Source organism: Oryctolagus cuniculus, chromosome 16, assembly GCF_051225735.1.
Source record: "Oryctolagus cuniculus isolate XC-2025 breed Fujian yellow rabbit chromosome 16, ASM5122573v1, whole genome shotgun sequence".
NCBI classification, from domain to species: domain Eukaryota; kingdom Metazoa; phylum Chordata; class Mammalia; order Lagomorpha; family Leporidae; genus Oryctolagus; species Oryctolagus cuniculus.
Window position 1 is genome coordinate 92,298,219 of NC_142882.1, and position 21,515 is coordinate 92,319,733.

At 61.2% G+C, this 21,515-nt stretch overlaps 1 protein-coding gene across 16 annotated transcripts in view; it reads right to left on the bottom strand.

The window, feature by feature from the left end:
• Positions 1-21,515, bottom strand: part of COBL (cordon-bleu WH2 repeat protein) — a 184,951-nt gene that overhangs the window by 133,348 nt on the left and 30,088 nt on the right. Inside the window, exon 1 of one of the 16 annotated variants that reach the window (XM_089315988.1) lies at positions 19,359-19,523. The exons of 12 other annotated variants lie outside the window; for them this stretch is intronic. The gene's annotated coding sequence lies outside the window, so the exon portion shown is untranslated. Of the gene's footprint in view, positions 1-11,629; positions 11,691-13,863; positions 14,305-14,834; positions 15,003-19,358; positions 19,524-21,515 lie in introns of those variants that run through there. 3 more of the 16 variants (XM_089315990.1, XM_089315992.1, XM_089315994.1) reach the window with 3 other exon arrangements.

Below are 21,515 nucleotides of genomic sequence, written 5' to 3' on the forward strand. Positions count from 1 at the left end.
GGGAGCACCAGCAAGCTCAGGGAGACCTGGGGAGACCCAGCTAGCTCAGGGAGACCTGGGGAGACCTGGGGAGACCTGGGAGACCTGGGGAGACCTGGGAGACCCAGCTAGCTCAGGGAGACCTGGGGAGACTCAACACTCCCCAAACTCTGTCCCAGGCCCCAGGCATTGTGTGTCCATCCTCACACTCAGCTGGACCCACGGGAGGAAGCACGAAAATTAAAAGGAAAACCAGGAGGAAGGCAGCACGGGAAGACGCGCTCAGAGCAGAGTCAGCCAGGGACACGAGGAAGCAGGCGTCCTCAGGACTCCAGCAGAGCCCGGAGCCTGGGTCACTTCCACCCTTCGCCCTGGGGCACCCGGCGTGCCCTGAACTGGCCAGCTATGGGGGCTCAGGGTGCACGAGTGTTCTGGGACTCTTGCTTGACGGATGTCGCCGGTGTGCTAGTACGGTCTACGTTCTGTCACGCAGCCCCTGCTTTCCCTGCTGCCTCGGAGCCTGCGTCTCCTGAAGCACAATTCCTGAGAGCCCGAGGAAGCCCCCGAGCCCTGGCGCTCTGGCTCTGGGTGGGGGACACGCAGGCTCCAGCACTGTGTATCCAAACACACGGCCGCTGCTCTTGAAGGAAAAGTACGCTTTCAAGACCGTGCGACACGGAACATCTCCACTCGTGGTCATGTCAGTGCTAACCCCTTCCCTTGCTCAGATTCTGAGCATGTATAGAGATGAGGAGCTTAGAAGAAAACAAGATTTATAACTGCAAAACATCTTTAGAAGTTAAAAAGGAACAGTGGCCATGGATGCCCAGTGATTTGGTTGGATTTTTATTGAGAAAATTACTGAGTTCCTCCCCAAAGCTACTGAAGTATCTCAGATAAAATTTAGTCAGGGGAATTTTACAACCCTATCTCCTGGAAAATCATTTTTTCCCAAGCTGACTTTGTCCTCCAGTGCCCTACAACGTGCAGGATGTCTTGGAGTGAGCTGGGCTGAGATGTGTTCCGAGCAAGCCCTTGTCCGACCGACAGAAGTCACTGGGCAGGCTGGGCGCATCGCGTTTCCATCCACTAACCCACAGAACGATGCAGCTCCGAGCTGTGTGCACACCTCACTGCTCACACGGCTCCATCTCTGATCCGGACGCGGACAGGGCCAGGCCTTCCGCGAAGCAAGGCGAGAAAGGGCTGGGCGCGCGGCAGCGGGAGGCCACGGCACAGGCAACCCGGACACCGAACTCCGCAGAGCACACACCACGCAGGGAGTCCACCGCTCACCCTGAAGCAGGGGCCGCCCCGGAGCCCCTCCCCCACCTCCTCCCACAGGAGAGGGCTGGAAGGTTGACAGGAATCCACCCTCACACAAGGATCATGCTTTTCAAGAATCCGGAAACATCCTCTCGGCTGGCAGGAGTGACTCCTTGGCTCTGAGCAGGACCAACCTTCCTCTCCTCCACCTCCTTCCCTGCTTACTCCCTTGCTTTTATTCTTTCAGCGAAAGCTTGGTTTCCTGCTGTGTCCTACAATCCTCACTCATCCTCACAGCAATGGGATTCCTGCAGGAGGGTGCCAGGAGCCCCTGACCCTGCAGCCCTCTCCATCAGGGACCAAAACCCCCTTGACCAACCTGCACCAGCCGGCCGGATGAACCAACAGCCTGCTCTGGGGAGCAGCGCTCGAGCCCAGGCCTCGGAGGGCTTCTCTCACCACTGGGCTCTCAGCATTCCCCAAACATAGATGTTCTGCTTGCAAATTCATCACTGACAACTGCCAATCTCATTGCAATTATATAATTTAATTCAAAATCATGGGAACTGATGAGATTTATGTTTGGTCACAGAAATAGCTAATATTCCATAAAAACTTTGTAAAACACTCTGGACAAATTTAATAAAACTTCATTTTTTAAAAATTCTCGTTAGATGAAGACAAGAAATAAGAGTGGGAAAGAGTGGAAATGCAGCAGCACATGCTATGGGGGTTTTTGGGCAAGCAGCTTTTGCTGTCCCTGGACTTTAAAGAAATCGAAACTGAAATTTCTGACTCCTGCATTACAGAGGTGGCCCTGAACCGTCAACCAGCGGCACAGGCGGGGCGGCCACACTTCCTCAGTGTGAGCCGGACAAAGCCGGCTGTCCTGCATGACCACAAGTCCCACTGTGCGGCGAGTGCCGGAGACTGGCAGGATCTCAGACCCTCCCCCCTGAGGCCAGGCACCCTTGGGCTGGGAGCCACGGCAGACTGACACAGCAGCCATGCCCATGCTGTCCCCTCCAAACCCCATGCTGGAGTCTGGTGCCCAAGGCAAGAGTGTTGGGAGGGGGGACTTCAAGATTCATGCAGCTTTCCCAGGATGGGAGGAGCTCCCCTGAGAGCAGGCTGGTGCCAAGTGGTCTTGTACGTGCACCTGGATAGATCTGGAACTTCAGCCCCCAGAACCGTGCGCTACGAGGCCTCTGCTTCACAGACAGACCTCCCGGTCTCAGATGCTGCTACAGCACAGAAGACAGATTGAGACGGCCCCGCCCGCTTCAAAGAACTGGAGAATTAACGTGCTTCTGTGTATGCTTAAAAGAATTCGGGTATGTCTATGTCACATTTCACGATTTCTTCCTTTGAATGACTTTTTAAAGTGATGGCCAGTTCCCGGTCCTACTTGTGATGGCAGTTTTCACTGGGCTATGACGTCTACCTAGTGAGAGCCCTATTCTTACAGCAGACTGTGCTGCACCTGCAGCCTGCAATGATCATCCTATTCTGAGCAGCAGTCGCCTGCTCCGAGGCCCAGGGTCGCAGCTGTGAATCAGGACACGTGAACTCTACGGAGGACCGGACGCAGGAGACCACGCAGGGTGTGTCAGGTGCTGAGTGCTCCCGGCACTCTCAGTCCCTCACCCTAGGAGCCACAAGCACCAGACACACCCAGCCCCTACTCAGCACACAACGCCTGGGGTGAAGGTCAAAGATCAACAACTTGGTGTCACCGGAGACCACTGGGCAACCCTGTGCCCGTGTTCTGGAAGGCCCTGGCGACCTGAGCCTCGGCAGCTCAGCCACCCAAGCACCACCAGTCTCCAACGACTGGCACCACAACACCCAAGCAAAGTGCCACGGCCTCGAAGCAGCTTCTTCAAGACTTAGAGCCTCCTCTGTTAAGGGAGGGGCCGTCGCCAAGTACTGCACACAGTACCTCCTCACTGCATACCCAGGGCACAAGGCCAGGCACACAGCCGCGACTCAGCCATCCCTGTGGGTACAGAACCAGTAATGTGAAGCAGCTGGAAATCTCCAGCCTTCAAAAGCCAGAGAAGCAAATTTACAGTGAGCTGCCCTCAACTTCTCTGTGTGTGCGTGTGCATGTGTGCGTGTGAGTGCACACGCACACGCACACTCGCATCACCTGAAAGTGAGCTGCTCACAAGATGCCGCCCAAGAGTGAGCACAGGCGCCTTCATCCCTAGGACTCTCAGAACCTCAACACCTGAAGAAACACACTTTAAAGATGTACTTATTGAAAGGCAGAGTTACAGAGGCAAAGCGAGACAGACGTCTTCCACCCACTGGTTCTGTCTCCACAAGGCCACAGTGGCGGGAGCTGGGCTGATCCGATCCGAAGCCAGGAGCTTCTTCTACAACGCGTTCCACGTACGATGCACGGCCAGGAAACTGCAGAGAGCCATCCGAATGACGCCTGTGTCCTGGTGGCTGTGGAATCCACTTGATTCATAGGTGCACTTGTTTCTGGTTTTCAGGTTCACCATTTCTCTCTTGCTCTTCTTCCATTCCACCTTATTTTCTGAATATGTAAAACTATCTGGCTCAAAATCAAAACTAAACAACAAGCAACCCCCAAGGCAGTCTCACCCCTCCACTGGTCAGTCCGACGCCTCCTGCCTGCACGCCCCACCCTCCTGATTTTTGTGAAGGCCCACGTGTGTCTCCCCTTCTTTCCTGCACGGATGGCGCTACCAGACACAGCGTCCGTGTGACGGCGGCTCCTGAAGTTGGCGCCTGGCAGCTCCGAACACCTTTCCTGCTCCTTCCTCTGCCCAACACGAGGTCGTGTGCAGACACAGGTGGCTGTGGGTGACCTCTCGGTACAGGCAGGCCTCTCATGCTCTCAGTGCCGTCCCCCCATGCGGAGCTGGGCGCTGCTTGTGCTCAATTCACACTGAGGGTAAACCACAAGGGAAAACGCACTCTTCACTTGCTCCAAAAAGTATCTTCGACCACCAGTCTGGAACTTGAGCTGACTCAAACCAGAACAAGCCAGCTGGCCGTGCCTCCAGCTAACCCCACAGAGCACCCCACGGGGCTCGGCCTCCATCAGTCATGCTCCGCTTCAGCCTCCTTCGAGGACGCCAGCGGCTCCCCACTTTCCAGCACTCTTCTAGAGCCAACTCTGGTGACCCTGACCACCGAGAGCTCTCTGGGAAGCGGCTACAGAACCCCTGCGCATCCGCCAGCCGGGACGGAGTGACCTTGGTGGCCCTGGGCCCCAGGACGGCAGCCGCTGTCCGACCTCGCCATGGGGACTGCTAAGGTGGAACCCAGCCCTCAGGAGGCCGGGCTTGCTCTGCATCCGTTCTCCCATGCCCCAAGGTGAGCGTGGTGGATTTGCGGGGGCCTCGGTCCTCGGCTAACGTTCCCAAGCTCTAACTGTATTTAAAAGGCTGCGTCCTACGACGTATTTCACTCTCTCTGCAGCCCTTCCCGTTACATTTAAAAGGATTCTGTGGATAGTTCAAGCCGTTAGCCAAACACTGAGAAGCCAAACCCCAGACCCACGCAAAGCCTGAATCCATCTGAATATTTTATTCTATTTCTGACCCTGATATTTAGACTATGCCAGATCCCTTTGCCTAAAAATAGATGTTTAAAACGCATGGTGTAATTAAAAGAAGGATAATCCTAACAACCTCACACAGCTGCCGTGAAGACAAACCAGAGGACATGGATACAATTGTCCAGGACACAATTCCGCGACACCAGGCCGCTTCGTGTGGACTTTTCCACACTGTCCTCAGGGGAAAGAGCCAACAGCCACGCTGCAGCCTTCCCCAAGTCCCCTTGTCACCAAGAGATGCCACCAGCAGCACCCCGGGCCTCTCACCTGCACAGCCCGTCCCCCTAAGCCTCACGGCGCGTCCTCTACAAGGGCAGAGCAGCACGGGCAGGAATCTGGCCAGGTGGGGGTGTGCGGTGAGAGCAGACAGGAAGGCCGAGCGGACTCCAGGAGTGACCAATGGCTTGGCCACGGACAATCCTCCTCTATGACCTGCGCCCAATCAGCAAAGGCCAGGGGTCCTCAGATCTCACGGTGGACAGGAGAGGCTCCCAGTCAGGGCCAGTGGAGAGCCAGCCCCTCGGTGTCTGCCATCTCATAACAGCCAGGGGAGCACACGGCAAGGTGGGCAGAGCTAGCCCTGCGTCAGTACAGGGACACGCAGCCCAGTGGTCACCCCAGCCCTGTACCCTGGACCCTGCAGAGCGAGAAGCCAGAGGACATGGCCGCTCCTTACAGCAGGGGTCTGGAGAGCAGGGCCAGCAGGCGGGGGCGATGTCCCCTCCAGGAGCCTGTGGCTGTCTCCTGTCCTGGCTCCCACGTGTCCCTGACTACAGTGACACGTGGCTCGGCAGACACCCCAGCTTGTGCTCTGCACTCAAGCTGCAGCACGGATGGACCCACACACAGGGACGAGAGTCTTCCCAGCGCTCTGGGCTTGCCCCAGTGCCCTGGTGCCCCAAGTCCTTTATCCAAGGAAGAACAAATCAGCACTCTCGGCCTAAGTACACCGGAGCTCACTCAACAACAGGTGGCAGCCCAGGCACCAGGATCTGTCCAGCCATCTCTTCCCGGAGCTTCCGGAGGCCCAGTCTCCGGGCATCAAGAGGCCCTGCAGTCCCTGGGAGCAGGCAAGGAACAGCCCAACTTCAGAACAGGACGAGAAACAACGGCCGCAGCAACACGGGGCCACGTGGCCGCTCAGAGGTTAGACTGCCTCATTCACATGACCACGGACGCTGGCTGCCACAGGACGCAGCTGGGACACAGCCACACCTGACGATGCCACGACACAGCCTGCGCCCACTCCCTCCAGCATGCAGATGGTGGGACACGGGGCTGCTTGTTCACTCAGAAGTTAGACTGCCTCATTCAAGTGACCATGGATGCTGGCTGCCACAGGACGCAGCTGGGACACAGCCACACCCGACAATGCCACAACGCAGCCTGTGCACACTCCCTCCGGCACACGGATGGTGGGCCAGTGGCTCTGCTCACCAGGATTCCACGGGGAGGTGGGGCCAGCCTCAGCACCTGCACCCATCAGAGAGGGAGCGTAAGCTCAACCAGAGAAGCCGTGAGACAAGGTAACAGCCACAGCTCATGGGATGACGACAGGTGATCCGATGAGGGGTCTTGGCTCACGGTACCACTAGACACAGAAACACTGGTCCTGTCCGAGACCCTGCTTCCCTGAGTCGCTGCCCCCTTGAGGGATCTCCACTCTGCCCAGACTCGGGGCTTCCCACAGGCAGCAGGAGCGAGCCGAGCACTACTTGCCCTGTGCACGAACACAGAGACAGCAAGAGGCAGGGAGGAAGCCCGGAAAAGCAGGAACCAAGCACATCCAGGGTTAGTGTGGCGTCACATGCCACACACCCTCGGCCACCCGGAGCAGCGAGCATCCTTGTGGGCACAGGGAAGACAGGAAGTGTAGCCCAGATGCAAGGCTCACAGGGCCCCAGAGGACCATACTTCCGCAGCGTTCAGTGAAGCCACGCTGTGAAATCGTGAATTCCATCCCACACAAAGTAAGACCGAAGCAGCTTTCTGGTTGCCTGGACACACGGTGCTGCCTCACTAGCCCAGCTCCATGAGCTACATGCAGAGCCCAAAGCACACAGCCAACTACTAGCCTCCCTTCCAGTTGAGTGTGACTGGAGGTGAGGGAGAGCAGATCTGGGGCACACAGAGGAACACAGCATGGTGGACACACACCCTGAGCTGGGACGCACGGGGTGAGTTCACACACCCTGCGCCGGGACCACAGCCTGGGCTCACACGCACACCCTGAGCCGGGACTCACGCCCTGGGCTCACAGGCACACCCTGAGCCACCACCGCCTGGGGTCACATGCACACCCTGAGCCAGGACCACAGCCTGGGCTCACACGCACACCCTGAGCCAGGACACAGCCTGGGCTCACATGCACACCCTGAGCCGGGACCACAGCCTGGGCTCACACGCACACCCTAGGCCAGGACACAGCCTGGGCTCACACGCACACCCTGAGCCAGGACCACAGCCTGGGCTCACAGGCACACCCTGAGCCACCACAGCCTGGGCTCACACGCACACCCTGAGCCAGGACCACAGCCTGGGCTCACAGGCACACCCTGAGCCGGGACTGACGCCCTGGGGTCACAGGCACAACCTGAGCCGGGACTCACGCCCTGGGCTCACAGGCACACCCTGAGCCAGGACTCACGCCCTGGGCTCACACGCACACCCTGAGCCAGGACCACAGCCTGGGCTCACAGGCACACCCTGAGCCGGGACTCACGCCCTGGGCTCACAGGCACACCCTGAGCCAGGACCACAGCATGGGCTCACACGCACACCCTGAGCCTGGACCACAGCCTGGGCTCACACACACACCCTGAGCCAGGACTCACAGCCTGGGGTCACACGCACACCCTGAGCCAGGACTCACGCCCTGGGCTCACACGCACACCCTGAGCCAGGACTCACGCCCTGGGCTCACAGGCACACCCTGAGCCAGGACTCACGGCCTGGGGTCACACGCACACCCTGAGCCAGGACCACAGCCTGGGTTCACGCACACCCTGAGCCGGGACTGACGCCCTGGGGTCACAGGCACACCCTGAGCCAGGACCACAGCCTGGGCTCACACGCATACCCTGAGCCAGGACTCACGGCCTGGGCTCACATGCACACCCTGAGCCAGGACCACAGCCTGGGCTCACAGGCACACCCTGAGCCGGGACTCACGCCCTGGGCTCACAGGCACACCCTGAGCCGGGACTGACGCCCTGGGGTCACAGGCACACCCTGAGCCAGGACCACAGCCTGGGCTCACACGCACACCCTGAGCCAGGACCACAGCCTGGGCTCACATGCACACCCTGAGCCAGGACCACAGCCTGGGCTCACACGCACACCCTGAGCCGGGACTCACGCCCTGGGCTCACAGGCACACCCTGAGCCAGGACTCACGCCCTGGGCTCACAGGCACACCCTGAGCCGGGACCACAGCCTGGGCTCACATGCACACCGTGACCCGGGACCACAGCCTGGGCTCACACGCACACCCTGAACCGGGACCACAGTCTGGGCTCACACGCACACCGTGAGCCAGGACCACAGCCTGGGTTCACGCACACCCTGAGCCGGGACTCACCCCTGGGCTCACACGCACACCCTGAGCCAGGACTCACAGCCTGGGCTCACACGCACACCCTGAGCCAGGACTCACCCCCTGGGCTCACCCGCACTCCCTGAGCCGGGACTCACGCCCTGGGCTCACAGGCACACCCTGAGCCGGGACTCACGCCCTGGGCTCACCCGCACACCCTGAGCTGGGACTCACGCCCTGGGCTTACAGGCACACCCTGAGCCGGGACTCACGCCCTGGGTTCACGCACACCCTGGGCCAGGACTCACGCCCTGGGCTCACACGCACACCCTGAGCCAGGACTCACGCCCTGGGCTCACACGCACACCCTGAGCCAGGACTCACGCCCTGGGCTCACAGGCACACCCTGAGCCAGGACTCACGGCCTGGGGTCACACGCACACCCTGAGCCAGGACCACAGCCTGGGTTCACGCACACCCTGAGCCGGGACTGACGCCCTGGGGTCACAGGCACACCCTGAGCCAGGACCACAGCCTGGGCTCACACGCATACCCTGAGCCAGGACTCACGGCCTGGGCTCACATGCACACCCTGAGCCAGGACCACAGCCTGGGCTCACAGGCACACCCTGAGCCGGGACTCACGCCCTGGGCTCACAGGCACACCCTGAGCCGGGACTGACGCCCTGGGGTCACAGGCACACCCTGAGCCAGGACCACAGCCTGGGCTCACACGCACACCCTGAGCCAGGACCACAGCCTGGGCTCACATGCACACCCTGAGCCAGGACCACAGCCTGGGCTCACACGCACACCCTGAGCCGGGACTCACGCCCTGGGCTCACAGGCACACCCTGAGCCAGGACTCACGCCCTGGGCTCACAGGCACACCCTGAGCCGGGACCACAGCCTGGGCTCACATGCACACCGTGACCCGGGACCACAGCCTGGGCTCACACGCACACCCTGAACCGGGACCACAGTCTGGGCTCACACGCACACCGTGAGCCAGGACCACAGCCTGGGTTCACGCACACCCTGAGCCGGGACTCACCCCTGGGCTCACACGCACACCCTGAGCCAGGACTCACAGCCTGGGCTCACACGCACACCCTGAGCCAGGACTCACCCCCTGGGCTCACCCGCACTCCCTGAGCCGGGACTCACGCCCTGGGCTCACAGGCACACCCTGAGCCGGGACTCACGCCCTGGGCTCACCCGCACACCCTGAGCTGGGACTCACGCCCTGGGCTTACAGGCACACCCTGAGCCGGGACTCACGCCCTGGGTTCACGCACACCCTGGGCCAGGACTCACGCCCTGGGCTCACACGCACACCCTGAGCCAGGACTCACAGCCTGGGCTCACAGGCACACCCTGAGCTGGGACTCACGCCCTGGGCTCACAGGCACACCCTGGGCCCTGCAGGCCCCACAGCATCCAGACCTTACTGACTCGCCGGGCCTATCCAGAGTGCTGTGAAGTCTGCTCCTTACAAGGAAGGCGAGCCTCCAAACCTAACACTGAGGCTGCGAAGCTTCTGCGGGAAAAGAAGCTACTAATTCTGGGGTCACTATAAATACTACATACACTTTTATAACCAGAAGCAACATTTAATTAATGAAGACCAGCCTGACCAAACTTAAGGGACAGGTGTTATAGGAGGGAGTACGTTAAAGAACCAAGTCAAGAGCGTGTGAGCACTTGCAAACAACTAAGTCACAGGAAATGGGTTCTGCACATCTCACCGCAGACCCGCAGAGCGTGTAAAGTTACCGCCCCACGGCTCCGGCTCACTCGCCCGGCCAAGGCTCCCCGATTCCCCTCCGAGGGGCCGTCTCGGAGTGGACGGTGAGCACTCACCAGGGAGATCCCTCCGTGGCACTGGTCCAGCACCAGGGGACACGGCGTGATGGACGCCCCTGGGCAGCACGACGTGTGCAGTGAGAGGCTCAGGCGAATGCTCGCGGAGCAGAGATACGAGCCCGAGGAAGGCGGCGGTGGCCTGTGGGGACGCCCCAGGTGCACGGAGCTGCGCTAAGCACCCTGTCCCGAGACACAGCCACCATCCGGGTGAGCACCCTGTCCCCTGAGACACAGCCACCATCCGGGTGAGCACCCTGTCTCCTGAGACACAGCCACCATTGGGCTGACGGGGCGGGGGCTCCAAGGCCCCTCCAAACCAGCCCTACTGGCACCTGCTGCAGGCCCTGCAGGACTCGCCCCAAGGGGCAGGAGCTCCAGTGGGCTACGCAGGCCCACTGTGTGGAGGCTGAAGGAGTCAGAGTCGGGCGGGCACAGGATGACCGTGGCGGCCTCCACGTCTTCCCGAAGCTCTGGCAGGGGAGCTGCTCTGAACGTCCTCCCATGGAGAGAGGAGGGCCCCAGGCCTCAGTGCTCTGAGACTTCACTACCTGCAAGCAGTAAGAGCCCCCAGGTGCCAGCGTCCAGGACCAGGCAGAACCGGCCAGACTGGTTCTGTGGCATTCTGGTGTCACAGCCCTGCCCCTCACTGGGCAACCCCAGGTAAGGCTTCCTACACAGCAGGGAACCAGGACTGGTGGGAGGCCAGCGACATGCCCAGCACACTCAGTTTCTCCTTAGGTTTGCCTGACAGCCACGGGGGAGGTGCTATTATCCCGCTGTCAGGATCAGTGACTGTCAGACAGAAGGGGCCGGGACCCTAATCCAGGCCTGCCTGCCGGAGCTGCCAAGACACGCTGCCTGAGGCCCAGCCTGCAGATTCAGACCCACTGTGCCGAACGCAGGGAAGGACAGACTCACTGAGGCCACGCATGGTGGAGCCGCCGTCAAAGCGGCTGAGCAGAGACTGCCGCATGTCCGTGTTCAGCAGCCAGGCTGAAGCTGGGGTAGCAGGGCGGACGGAGAGGCAGCACAGCCCCCTGGAGAGCAACCGCAAAGCAGCCTGTGACGAGAAGGCAGCCCGGTTCCCGGCGAGAGCTTTCACCTGCCAGCGGCCTTGCACCTGCAGCGCGGAGGCCTCCGTGGGGGCATGAGTGGGAGGTGCCCAGGGCCTGACCAGCAGTGCCCCTCAGGACGACCACACCGGGAGCCTCAGAGCCAGTTCTCACCCTTCCCATATTCCCCCGCCCTTAATAGCCGCTGGCTGGCCTGGCTCAGCCTCAGCCGTTCCCCAAGGCTGGAGCGGCATTTGGTCCCCACCTGCCCTCAAGGTCCCAGGGACGAGGAGCGGGGAGGACCCCAAGAGGGAGCAGTCCCCAGCCACTGACCTGAGCACCAGAGGACACGGGCAGCAGGCCCCGCAGGCGGTGGCTGGCTGGGCAGGTCTCCGGATCACAGCGGGAGGGGAAGCGGGGACTTACAGCCCTCACAGCAGCAGGACCTCAGTCCAAAGATCCAAGTCCACGGGCGTGGGGGAGACAGCACAGGGCAGACAACCCAGCAGAGGCGCCGAGAGGCTGCTGAGCCCTGGCGTGGCCGCGATGGCCGGGCCTCACTCTGCAGGGCAGCGGCAGCGTCTGGCCCCTGTGACCTCCCTCCCGCCCATGCTCGGGTCTCTAGGATGACCTCAAAGTCCACCGCAAGTCCCTGTGTCATTCAGGGTGCTGTCGCTGCCCATGCCCGAGGAAGGGGCTTTTCCTCCTCCTTCCAGGAAGGCAAATGAGGGGGTCACGTGGGACAGGGGCTCCAGAGCCCTGGCTGGAAGGGATCTACATGACACATACAGGGGCCCATAGTACAGTGCCGGGCGCACCCAGCGTGCAGAGAACATTCCTCTGCCGGCCTGGACTCTGAGCCGACAGCGCCTTCCTCCCTTCCCCGTCTGCAGGAACCTTGGGTAGCAGGTGCGCACAGGTGAGCGTCTCCTCACAGGCGCTCCCGCCTGCCTGCCTCCCTGGGAGGGGAGAAGTGCTGACCGCAGAAGCTCCACCTTGCTCTGGGTGGGGCAATACACATGCAAACTATTTGATCTTTATGACCACACACAGCAGGCCATCCCAATTCCCTTCTGCAGGTAGAGCAGAGTGCTGAGATCGGGTTCCCCAGAAAACAGGGTGAGTGGAGGTGCCCGCCTGCAGCAGGGGGCGCCCTCCTGGGCAGCAGGAGCAGTGGCAGAGAGAGGCGGGCCCTGTGCTGGCTGCAGCGGCTGCGTTTCCAGGGACCCACGCTGGGACTTGCGGGCTACACTGCATCCCACAGAGACCCCAGGCAAGGGGACGGCTCAGAAGGCTCCTGGCCTGCCTCTTCCGGCCCGAACGCCACGTGCTGCAGTCGGGGTGGTGCTCAGGGGCACTGGCCACACGTGCGGGGCGTCCCCTGCTCTGCTCATGGCTTCTCCCGGTAAGCAGGGGCGGCCTCAGCTTCAGGGGCCAGGGCTCCGCCATCTCGGGGATTGCCCGTGGTTTGGGCAGGGCAGAGCCGGCAGAGGAAGCTGCTTGCCATCCTTTCTTCACCAACCTCTGTTGCGCGCGCGCTCCGGGGTTCAGGCAGAAAGCGGTGCTCTGGGCTGCGCCCACGCTCCCGGCACTGCAGCCCTGCCCACGAGACGGCGAGCGGGGCCTGGCCGGGACAAGGCAGGAAAACCCACTGCACCTCCCCTGCGGCTGAACTGCACCACATCGGCAAATTCAGAGAATGCGGAGGTGGCAGAAAGTCCCCGAAGGACACGCGTCCTCCTGAAGCCCACCTACGGGCCCTCCGGGCAGGACCCGGGCACCGAGCACCGGGCTGTGTGTCCCGCAGCCGACCGTGGCACCTGTCGGCCTGGCTGCAGCAAAACAAACTCCCCCTAGTCGCAGGGGAGGGGCCCACTCAGGAAAGGTTCTTTGTGCTGCCCCAGCTTAGCTGACTGGGGCGGGGGCAGGTCTGGGAGGGGCACACAGCAGCCAGGCTAGGCGGGGGTGATGGGGGTTCCCCCGAGCCGCAGGCTCAGGGGCCAGCCCTGGATTTCCTCACTCAGGCTCTCATCCCGCCTTCCCTGCGTGCCTCCTGCCGCCAGCCGGAAGAGAGGGTGGGGGGGGAGGGGGAACTGGGGCCCAAGAGCAGAACCTGCTGACACCTGAACCTTTCGAGAGGCCAGTGCTTCTCACCGAGCACAGGGCACTGCGGATGCGACCGTCCTGCGAAAGGCAGCACACCTTCCCCCACCGAGTGACAGCTGTCAGGTCTGATCCGGGACCACAGTTCCACAGCAGAGCATGTCCAGAGCACACAAGGGTGCCACAGGGGAAAGGCGACAGACAGGGACGCCACACAGAGGGCAGTCGGGGCACCAACGCCTCCGTACCACGGACGGCAAGGCACAGCCGCTCACTGTGGAAGACTGTATCAACTTATAACACGCACACACTGGCAGACGGCCACTTGGTGCCGTGGTTAAGATGCCACTAGAGACACACATCCCACACTGGGGAGAGCCTGGCCCAAGTGCTGGCTCTGCGTCCTGCTAGCATGCACCCTGGGAGGCAGCAGATGGCCCCAGCACTTGCGCCCAGGCACTCACGTGAGTTCCAGGCGCTGAGCGTTGGCCCCGATCCAGCATTTACAGGTGAAACGCAAGAGAATCTCTCTGTCCCTCTCTCTCTTGCCCTGTCTCTGCCTTTCAAATAAATAAACAGAATTTTTAAAAAAACATCAAGAATATCGTATGTTAAGAAATTCACAAGTCTCCACACTTGTTTCCGACACAAGGCACTGAAATCTAATTACTTCTGTTACATTTAATGGTGTTCCTAGAGCCCAAGGCCATGTCTCCCGCTCAGAGTCCTTCAGGGTGGCCCAGCTCCGGCCACGCCCAGGCAGGCCCGGTGGACGAGTCCCAGCTGAGTGTCCCTGCGCCGTTCACAAGCTCCGGTGCTTCCTGTTTCGCACCTGGAAGCTTCTCACAGTGCCGATTCCCTAGGAGATTCAGATCCCTGAGCCCCTGGGAAGCACCTGGGCAAGGCTGGGCACACAGAGAGCCGCTGCCCCCGGGCAGCGGGCAGCAGGAGCCAGGCCCACGACGGGGAGCTCTGCCAAGCCCACCGCAGCCCACGCCGTGTCCCGCCTGACCCAGGCATCTGCAGGACTGGGGTGGGCCTCTCTCCCAGGAAGACACGAAGTGGCCAGCAACCACCACTGACCAGTAGGAAGTGCGAATGCAAACCACAGGAAGACCCCACTCCACCCCCGCCAGGAGGGCTGGGGTCAAAACCACAGATGTGCTGAGCATCGCGAGGGGGTGGAGAAGCGGGAAGTGGGACGGCAGAATGGCACAGCCACCAAGAAAGTTCCTCAGAAAAAACAAGCCACGCGTATGACCCAGCAAGCGCGCTCCTGCGTGGTGATCCGAAAGAACCGGACTCAGGACCCCAAAGCGCTGTTCTGTGTTACTTCCACTGCTTCGTGGTGGCACCATTCCCAGGAGCCACACTGTGGGAACAACCTCTACGCCGCGGACAGAGCGCAGGAACAAGGGGCAGTGTCTGCACTCACAGGATCACTCAGCAGACAGAGGGGCGAAGTCCTGTCCGTGCAGCTGAGGACATCGCGCCCAGTGCACGCCGCCAGCCACGGAAGGACTCGCGCTGGGACCTGAAGGAGTGACCCTCAGGCCACACGGCGGAATGTGCTGCCGGGCTCAGGGAGCGGCCGAGGGAGGCCGCCACACCCTAGGTTTGAGGTTTCGGTTACGCAAGATGGCTGAGTGACACAGCCCAGCTGCACGACTGCGCCTGCCATTCACAACACAGCGCTGGACACTCTGAGCCTGGAGTTGTCCACAGCGAGGCGGGCAGGGAATGCACTCAGGTGACGACACGGAGGAGCACACGTGTCAAAACCGGCACACGACATGGACCTGCTCTGGAAGGAAGAGGCACAGCCCCACCGAGTCGTCCGAGACACGAGAGGAAAAGGACCACAAGGAAAAGACTCCAGGGCACGCGAGAGAATTCAGAGCTTGGAGGGAGCCGGCCACGACCGCTCACCAGCACAGTCCACGCTGCTCTCTGCCCACGCAGAGGACAGTGCACCCAGACAGACGCTGGCCATGGGCAGGGAGCGTTGCTGTCTGGCCTCACAGGAGGAGTCTGCACACGGGCTCACCAGCTGTGGCTGCTCGGCTTCCTCTGGGTGCCCTCTCCTTTGTCCCTGGCAAGCATGGGGGCTGCTCCCCTCTTCACCAGGAGGCTGCTGTGCTGTCCCCAGTCTGGGTGGCAGGGTCTGCTGGCTTTAACTGTACTGTGTGAATCACATGTGGCAGAAGACGTGGGGCATGAAGAGAAGGAGCAGCCGCATTTTCAGGGAAATAAGTCAAACATTTACAGAGAGCAAAGGGGAGCTGCTGACCTCTTCACTGTGGGCAGCAGTGAAGGTCTGGCCATCAACATCCTCGTCAATTCTTAGTGGACTCGGAGCACACGAGACTGAGGCCCAGCCCACGGGTCCAGGGTGTGCCCTACGCTGGAAGGACTGAGCCCTTTAAACGAGCTCACAGTTCCTCAAGTGATCACTCATCCCGGTCAGGCTGGATCGATGGTTCCTCCTCTTCTGAGGGGCCCTGGCATCCCTGCTGTCCCTTGTGGAGCCCAGTACCACAGTGGAACCACGCCGGGTGTGAGGAACTGGTGCCAGGTGCCCCAGCTCGAAATCCGTGGCCTCATCCACACCCTCACCACTCCATCACTCACTGCAGAGATGCCAAGGCCACAGTGCACCTGCCCGTCAGCTCTCCTCCACGGACCCCAGGAGGGAGGTCATCTGAACTGGGAGCAGACTACTGAGAACACTCACGCTCAGGACAGAGACCAGTCCAGGGTCCAGACAGTAACAAAATGCCGGTGGACTGTGGTCCGCGATCCAAACCTCAAATGGGCAGGATGCACAGTCTGGTGTCCTCACCCCACATCCTGCGCCGTGCAGGGCAGCCGGTGGCCGGGTCCCAGTTCTTCCCAGGTCTGCAGAACAGAGGAGGACCCCACAGGGCGTGATGCACGGTCACCCCCTGGGCGCCTTCTCCCAGGACGCGCACGACCCAACAACAGCCCAAAGGCCAAATGACGCGCACCTGGAAAGCGCCCCCAGAACACCACGCTGCACGCTGTGTGCTTTCTTAGTTTGTCCCAGCTTGTCACAGACACATCACCAACCCCCGTTCACCAAACAGCGTCCCGACACCACTGACAGGGCCTGTGGCCGCCTCACCTCCTGCACCTGCCCTGCTCTTAGGCCGCAAAGGGCCTGGTGGTGACCAGGCCGCCCCCCTGCAGCGTATTTATGCTGGCTGCACACAGCTGGCAGGAAAACCCAGATTAAAAACAAGCCCTAAGTTTTGCCAAATACATCAACTAATTTTACCTGCTTGAAAATAGTTAAGTTGCCTAAATAGCTCGGGGTCAGATACAAGTCCCAAAATACCCCCTTCAGTGGCTCTGCGATGCCCACACCTCAGGGCACCCATTTAGGTGTTTATCTTTAAGTGTGTCGCTGACCGGCCCCAGTTCCTGCACCTGACACTCTCGCCTCTGGAGACGCCGACTGCACCAGCCGTGGGGCCTCCACCGCCAGAGAGGTGCAAGCCCCCTCATTACTTCTCGGCTGTCTTCACTGACCCTTCACCCTCACCTGTCACACGATGTCATGGCCTCTGGTGCCATGCCCTCTCTGACACCTGCCCATGCCTCTTCTCCCTGGCAGGACCTGCATCCATCCGTCACTCACTGCACCCCAACACACACACACACACACACACACACACACGGACTTGAAACCACGCCCCTACGTCCCCATTCCTGCCACTCTGCCCTGCTCTCGCTGGCTCCCAGGCAGCGTTCATGGTCCCTTCTCGCCCCCAAGTCCGAGAGTCGGCCCAGGCCTGCTGACGGCACCAGGCACCACGTAAGAGCCCCCACCAGGCCGGCGCCGTGGCTCAATAGGCTAATCCTCCACCTTGCGGCGCTGGCACACCGGGTTCTAGTCCCGGTCGGGGTACCGGATTCTGTCCCGGTTGTCCCTCTTCCAGACCAGCTCTCTGCTGTGGCCCAGGAGTGCAGTGGAGGATGGCCCAAGTGCTTGGGCCCTGCACCCCATGGGAGACCAGGATAAATACCTGGCTCCTGGCTTCGGATCAGCGTGGTGCGCCGGCCGCAGCACACCTGCCGTGGCGGCCATTGGAGGGTGAACCGACGGCAAAGGAAGACCTTTCTCTCTGTCTCTCTCTCTCACTGTCCACTCTGCCTGTCCAAAAAAAAAAAAAAAAAAAAAAGAGCCCCCACCACCCCCGCTCCACTCACACAACAGGTCTCAGGTGCACTCGGGCATTTCTGTCTCCTGCTGGCAAACAAATCAGCTGAGTCAGGACCGTGAGTCACCAGGGAGCGAGGAGGGAGACGCACCACGCATGGTGCAAGGCTGAGCAGGGCTTCCAGACGGTGCGATGAACTGGACATTAATTCCAACTGAAAAACGCAAGGAAGCCCTTGCAGAGTCTGTGCGTAAAACGCACTTCCAGGGAACTTTTCCGAGACCCTCAGTGTGCATGGGTTTCAATCTTCTTCTTTTTGTGTCAGATCAACTCGCTCAATCTGATGTGCACAGACTCCCGGAAGAGCGTTCCCAGACGTGACTTCACCCTGGAAAGCTCGGCCCAGGAGCTGGGGGGCGACACAGTGGCCAGCACAGCCCTGTGCACGGCCTCAGAGCCCCTCCCACAGCCGCCCAGCAGACCTGAGTGCGGGGTGCCGAGCCCCACACCATGGATGCTCAGCCGTGTCACCCCGCAGTCCGCGGCTGGAGGATCAGGGTGAGGTGGGCCTGGGGGAGTCCTGGGGCCACTGGGCATTCTCGCAGAGGTTTGGTTCCCTGGGGCAGAGCTCAGCCCCGCCTCTCCCTCCTTCCTGGCTCGCCTCCTGCCACCACGACACTCGCAGACGCCAGAGCAGCGGGGCCGTCTATCTTAGACTGAGCCCCGCCGGAGCTGTGCGTCCAGGCAGACCCCTCCCGCCTCAGGAGCTCCTCTCACTGTCCCTCACGGCAACACCAGGAGCCCGGGCCCTGCCTGGGCGGTACCCCAGTCATGGTTTAAAACACAAACGGGAGCCCAGTTCTCAGGGGCTCCTCGGTGCTGGCAGTGAAAGGCGGGGTTAGGGTGCGAGCACCCACGCTGGTGGTTAGGTCAGCTTTCTGACGTGCCTGGTTTTGTGTGAAGTGGGAGACACCAATGTTCACAAACTAAACCGAAACCAGCCGACTAGGCCCGCCGCAGAGGGAGAAGAGGGCTGAGGGGGGCACCCCAGACCGGGGACAGCCACAGGAGAGCCAACGGCCGAGGCCTGGGCCTGGCCTCACCTGCCTGCAGAACGAGCTCTGTGGGGCTTCAGGGAGTTGCAAGATCAGGGCTCAGTCCATGTCCCACGTGCGGCACGGAGACCCTCGACTCTGCCTTTCCCCCTGCTCTCCGCAGCCGCGCGGTGTCTGCCTCTCCCCTTGGCACAGCAGATCTGCAGAGGGAGAAGCAGGGGCAGGACTCGAGGGTGTGAGGCTGCCCAATACGAGGGAAGAGCAGTGCTACACACAGGACGCACCCACAGAGGGCAGGGGCACACCGGCTGGGGGACGCCCCTGACACACAGCTGTCCCCGGCCCTCAGCCCCTGGAGTCGCCCCAGGAGCTTCTGGGACACAGATGCCCGGGCCACTTGGACCACTGCAGTGTGGACAGCCCAGGGCTCCCTGGACAGGCCCCTGCCTGACATCAGCAACAATGGGCTCCCTAGGAGCCTTCCCCCGGCTTCCCACCTGGCCAAGCACAGAAGCATCCGGAAAGCTGGCGATTCCGGCTCTGACCCCGCCACGGGAAAGCAAAGGCAGGGCCCCACTCCGCTCACGAGCACATTTCCAAGGTTTGAACGTGGGAGCCTCTCTGACCCAGCTCCCCTGCACCTTCCTCTGCCAGGCTCAGCAAGGCGGAAACCCGAATCTTCTCTGTTCACCTTCAGCCCCAAACAGCCCGTCCTCCTACCTGTCAAAGCCCTCTGGCTTCCCTAAATGAAAGCCACCACGACCAACACAGAGGGAAGGCGTTGGAGACACGAACACCGCGCCACATCCTGAAGCTCCCACTGGAACAAGGGCACGCAGGGTCGGAGCCAGGCGCTCCCTCTGCCTACCGTGAAACCGGAATCCAAGGCTCGCACTCTGGCTCCTTAGCGCCACGCGGTAGCAGGGCACAGGGGCTGGGCAAGCCTTGCTCAAGGAAGGGGCGGCAGCACCCGAGCCGGTGCAGGCTCGGCAAGTCCCGGAGTCGAGTCACGGCTCCAGACAGCACCGGAGCCAGGCCGCTGTCCGGCTGTGGCTTCCCCCAAGTCACTCATGGGGGCCACTGGGGGTAAGCCGCAGGCGCCCAGGGACACAGGGACCCACTTTGCCTGGGGCCTGTCCACTCGGGTCTCCCTGCCTTAGGGGCTTCCCTTATCTGTGGTCCGCACTGGCCCCTCTCTGGCACTGAGACCCCGGGGACCGGCTGGCACCTGGGCCCGACAGAGAGATCCCCAGGCCCCGGCAAGATCCTCGCCTGTAGCACACAGGGGAGGGGACCCTGAGTTTCACAGACACAGAGGAGCACTTGGCCAGGTAAGAATTGCAAAACGTAGCAGAGGACACCAAAGCCCAGGGAATCTAAGTAGCAGCAGTGACCAGCGCTGTGTGGGAGGGGGCGGGGCATGGCTCCTGGTCCCATCTTCAGCCTCTGCCATGGCAGCCTGGGGGCGGGGACGCTGGGCTCCGCGTGTGTGTGTGTGCACGTGCACGTGTTAGCTGGGGCTCTGGGTGAAGAACACATGGGAATTCTTTGTATTCATCATGTTATCTGTCCACAAATGTGACAGGATCACAAAATAAGACGACTTCTAGGCAAACAATTTACTGATTCCTTCTGACGCTGCAGCCGGTGATGCAGATCCCCTCATCCCAGCAGGCCGTGGGGTAATTCCTGGACCCCCATCACATTCCAGAGCCAACCTGGGGAGCACAGGAAGTGAGGGGGCCACGGGGGAGGTCCAGGCTGTGTATGCTCTCACTGTGGGCCCAGGAGGCGCTCTGGCCACCCCCACCCAGGGCTGGGCCCGGGGACTCCAGTGACGGTCACGTCTCTGGACGAAAAACACGGTGGCACTGATACTGGAGCATAAACACCTGTCTCAAGTGGTGAGCAAATTTAGAAGCTTCACACAGAGAGACCACACACATGCACACACACACACACGCACGCACACGCACACAGTGGTGAATCTGATCCGGAGATTAGCCAGTCCAGGCGCAGGCCTGCCCCAGGGAGGGTGCATGCAGGGGGCACGGCCGCCAGCGGGCAGAGCACGCCATGTACGGTCACTCGGCTCCCTCTTCCACCCACACGGACAGCCGCTATATTTAGACGGGAGCTGCCGCAGCCTGGGAGCTGCAGATCTGCCTCCTCCCGGGCCAAACCCAACGACAAAAACTGCAGGAACACGGGAGCAGCCACAGCCCCGGGCACAGGGAAACACCTCTTCTTGTGCGCCCTGGGGATTTCATTGTGGCCACCGACTGAGCACGCCGACAGGAGGCCTCCGGGCTGCACACGTGACTTCTCACAGCCCCCACAGCAGGCAGCGGCCGGAACACGCTGCTCCCAGACACTGGGGACCCTGTGTGGACCCACACAGCGGCCGTCTTCTCCAGTTACCCTGGGCCCCGCCTTGTGTGCCAGCCCAGCCCTGCAAAGTGACCACCGTACAGGGATTCACGGAGGTGCCTCCTGACAACCTTTGTGGAAGTATCTGCACACACGTTAAGGTGGACACGGAGCTTCGGCATCCTTGATATCACGGATGGAATCCTGACACCTGTAAGAGGGGCGGCGGCCCAGAGAGCCCGGGGAGCAGCAGTGTGGCCGCGCCCCGCCTCCCGCCCCTGCGTCTGCCACAGGCGCTTGCAAAGGGCTCCAGGCTTTCTGTGATGCTTTTCCCTGCTGTGTCTTTCACGAAGGCACCTGAAATTCCGAACTAGCTTACAGAGTCCTCCGATCAATTTAGTAGGAAGTGGGTTTTTTTTTTTTGTATATGCAATTTTCAAAAACAGACTTTTTAAAGTAGTTTTAGGTTCACAGCAAAATTGAGAGGGCGACACAGCGAGTTTGGGG